Source organism: Lycium barbarum, chromosome 3, assembly GCF_019175385.1.
Source record: "Lycium barbarum isolate Lr01 chromosome 3, ASM1917538v2, whole genome shotgun sequence".
NCBI classification, from domain to species: domain Eukaryota; kingdom Viridiplantae; phylum Streptophyta; class Magnoliopsida; order Solanales; family Solanaceae; genus Lycium; species Lycium barbarum.
In genome coordinates this window covers 98,465,541-98,470,353 of record NC_083339.1, presented here as the reverse complement: position 1 = coordinate 98,470,353, position 4,813 = coordinate 98,465,541, and positions in this window count along the sequence as shown.

Sequence of the window (4,813 nt, the reverse complement as noted above, 5' to 3'; positions counted from 1 at the left end):
TTGCTAAGTTGGCCGAGTTAAATTCTCGGATTTGTTGTTGTATGTTTGGCCGAGTTGAATTCTTGGGGATGTTGCATTTACAGGGGAAATGCTGCCGAAATTTCGGTAGATTAAGTGTTGGTTTAGAATTGGATTCTAAGTGTTATGGCTAATGATTGGCATACATGAATATTGTTGTAGATCTTGTGAAGTGAAAGACTTAAGTTCAGATTAGCGTAGAAAGCGGGCAAGGTATGTAAGGCTTACCTTTCTTTCTTTCGGCATGATCTTTATGTAACGAGCAAAAGAACGTATATGTATGGTTTCAAGAAATTCCTACTCTTAGAGCCACTAGGATGGCTAACGTTCTTGATTTCCATAAGCTACTTCATATGATTTTGATACGTATTTATGATGTCCGAAGGTCTATGTGATATGTTTCCGAATGATATTTGAAAGGTAATTGATATGACTAAAGTCTTGATTTTTCTAATGCTAGCACATTCGACTATTCCATCGAGTCTTTGATATACTTTGATATGTACATATGATTCCAAAAGTTATATTTGATTTGATCTATACGATATCCGAAAGATACCTGATATGATTATTCCTTCGATTTTCCAAAAATGGCTTCCGAAACGCTTATAGAACGTTCCGTACTTCAAACGTTCGTAACTTTTTCATACTAAGTCGGATCGACCCGAAACTTGTTTCTGAGCCTTCAGGGGTCGGTAAATATACTTATCCATCGGGTCTTGATTTATGTGCATATGGTTTCGCATTATTCTGTTCGTGCAAGTCTCAGTTTGGATTTCACTGAGCCCGGGCCGGGACATGTTCTCGTGCGTACTCCACTGCATTATTCACCTAGTCCCTCTCACTTGCGGGGCGGGACACGTTATATGTATATGTATGTGATGATATGATGATACGGCGATGGCAGCCAGGATGGCATATGGTGACTTTATCCACCGAGACCCGCAATAGAGGGCCGGGACACGTTATGTATATATGGTATATGATTCTGCTATGCATGATTCTATCCACCGAGTCCCTTAGTAAAGGGCCGAGACACGTTATATGCATACACTATACATGATGTTGACATACATGATTCTATCCACCGAGTCCCTCATTAAAGGGCCGGGACACGTTATATGTACATATGGTATATGATGTTGATATGCCTGACCTTATTCACCGAGTCCCTCACTAAAGGGTCGGGACACTTTATATATATATATACGTATATATATGTATATATATATATATATATATATATATATATATATATATATATATATATGTATATGTGTATGATTCATGATTTGAGATATACTACTTTATTACATAAAGGAAACGTATTGATGATTTTACACAGTTTTACTGGTTCTGGAGAGTTTCTATTTTTGGCTATGATCCCCTGTTCTGTACCTCATGCCTTACATACTCGGTATATTTTCCGTACTGACCCCCTTTCTTCGAGGGCTGCGTTTCATGCCCGCAGGTACAGACGTTCACTTGAGTGACCCGACAGCTTAGGTCATCTTTCTGCTGCTTTGGAGTGCTCCCTTGTTCTGGAGCCCACAGTGGTACAGACTCTGTCCCGTCATATGCTTCTGTTGTGTTTGTTAGAGGCCTGTAGACATATATGTGGGTCATGGGTCGTTATGGTTCAGTTATATCTGTGCGGTTTGCGTCTAAGCGGTCCTATTTGTTATGACAGCCTTAACGGATTGTCTGTATATATGCTTATGTATATGCTTTGGGTAATATGTTCCACGACAGCCTTAGCGGCTTCTGTATGATAAGTATGTTGTATGCGACCGCTTCAGATTAATATCTGTATAAATTAATATATGCTGGATATGAATAAGATATGGATAAGTCGTTGATATACTGATTTGGTAAGTAAGTATGTATGGGTGTCCAGCTCGGGCACCAGTCACGGCCCACGGGGCTAGGTTGTGGCATTAATATAGGTTGAGATATTATTGGGCAACGTATACATATTGTGAGGCGAATAAGCGCTAAAGGTATGTGAAGCTAACCCGTCTTTCTTTTTGGCATGATCGTTGTGAAATGAATATACGATATATATACGATTCCAAAGGACAATCCTATTCTTAGAGCCACTAGGATGGCTATTGAACTTGATTCCCATAACTTATGTTTTGTTTTATATATATTGATATGTACACATGATTTCAAAGTTCCATTTTGATATGATCCACAGGGACATCCAAAAGGTATATGCTATGACTATTATTTGAAATTGTGAACGATGGTTCGTGTTGACTATCCTATTGAGTCCTTAAAAATGTTTTGAATTGCATATAGTTTATCACTATTTTGCTCGTGCATACCTCAATATATCTTTCACCGAGTCCCAGGCCGGGTATGTTATCGTGCACACTTCCACTGCATTGTTCGCCGAGTCCCTCATTAAAGGGCCGGGTACAATATATATATATATATATATATATATATATATATATTCTGGAGTTATGTTGTGTTGTGGTGTTATGATGTTATGCTGTGTTATGATGTTATGTTGTGTTACGGAGTTATGCTGTGTTACGGAGTTATATTATATTCTGGAGTATGCTGTGTTATGGCGCCAGAGACGGGGTGGCGACCATGTTCACCGAGTCCCATAATGGGGCCGGATCTGACATATGATATTGATGTGCATGAGTTATGTTTCAAAAGCAAGTACTTGGTATTCTGGTTATTGTACTCATTTTTTGTACCTCTTATTTCAGTTATGATCCCGTATACTGTATTTCATGCTTTACATGCTCGGTACATATTCCGTACTGACCCCTTTTCTTCGGAGGGCTGCGTTTCATGCCCGCAGGTGCAGATACTCGCTTTGGTGATCCGACAGCTTAAGATTCCCTTTCTGCTATTTTGGAGAGTTCCGTTGTTCCGGAGCCCAGATTTGGTATAGATCCTTTCTAATCTAAATATATGCATATGTTGACTAAGGGTACGACGGGGCCCTGTCCCGTCATATTTACTGTTGAATCTCTTAGAGGTCTGTGGACATATGTGTGGGTTGTGTATGGGTTCTGTTCAGCTGTGTCTATACGATGTGCTGTTGTATGATGTTCGTCTATAATGGCAGCCTTGTTGGTTGCATATGATATTGATATGTGATGGCAGCCTTGTCGGCTTGCTTTTATATTTATAATTATGCGACAAATCTGAGACCATGGTTGGTCGTTATAAGATCCATATTGAGTTTGTTGTGAAAAGAACATATAGCTAAAGAATATGTATACGGCTATCCAGGTCGGGCACCAGTCACGGCCTATGGGGTTGGGTCGTGACATATGTTATAAATGACGCGTAGACCATGAAATAGGTGCGATGTATGAGAAAATGTGATGAAGAGCTAAAACCCATAAATGTGGAGAAATTGGAGAAAATGGTGGAATGTGGTAAATGTAGATAAATGACGATTGTTGATACGATATTGTGAGTGTTGTTGTGAATGTTGGTTGTTGAAGTGAAACATGGGGAAAATAGTAGAAACAAAGGAAATGCTGCCCAATTTTCCCTAGAAATAGTAGCGTGTTCTTCTCGTCGATTGACTAACGATGGTACGAATTCTCTCTTGAAGGTAGAGACGTGACATCAAAGGAAATCAAGCAAACGATAGCATGGTTAAATGACAAAGGTATGTGAGGCTTATCTATTCTTTCAAAAGGAATAAATCCTTCGAGTCTTATATAATCCTTCTACAAAACGAAGCCTATGAGTCCTTTATATATATTGAATTACATATGAATATGATGGTGATGATAATGAGCTGGAGTATAGCGATTCGAGAAATTGTGGCATGATGTTCCTATAAGGCTAATGATATTATCTTTGTTAACACTCGCCTTATGCTCTATTTCCTTCAAGGCGAGGCACGATACTCATAAATGTTCATAATATAATCGGGGGTTCACGACCTTACGTCACCCCGACATAGTGTGGTTGCCCTTAAAGCTTAACGTATGGTCTGAATGCTACTATATGATATGTCTATAAGATGATTAACAATACTAGTTGTAATACGATGATGATATGTATAAGATACTAAGAAATAATGAGACGATGCTATGTTATGAGATGTGTAATAGTGATGTGTTATGATTGATTTTGTGATGATAAGATTCCACCGTGCCTATTTGGCCGGTCATGTCACCGCGAATGCGGGATGCATATGATTCCACTGCGCCTATATGGCCGGGCATGTCACCACCAATGCGGGCTGCTATGTTTACACCGAGCCTAGAGGGCCGGGCATGATCACCACTAGTGGGCGTCATATGAGGATTACCCGGACGCGGGTAATGATGCGGAGTATGATGTGATGATGTACGTGATGAAGTATGTGATGATGTATGTGATGATGAATGTGATGATATATGGGATATGACAAAACATATACTATGACGATGTAAAATATGGTATATGTAAAAAGTACGTTGCTTATAACACCCAAGTAGGTTATATCTTTTCTTATGATTCATGATGCTTCTATGACATTGTTCATTTCATTCATGCCTTACATACTCAGTACAATGTTCGTATTGACGTCCGTTTTCTTTGGACGCTATGTTCATGCCCACAAGTAGACAGGGAGGAGATCTTGCTCCAGACTCTTAGAAACTGATAGCTGACTGAAAGCACTCCCACATTCCGGAGGTGCTCGTGATGAATCTTTTGTGTACAGTTGTATATGTAATCCAATAGAGGCTCGTAGATACTCAATGTGGGTTATGCGGTTTCACGACGTGGATATTGTGTAAATATATTGATATATGTTATTTTA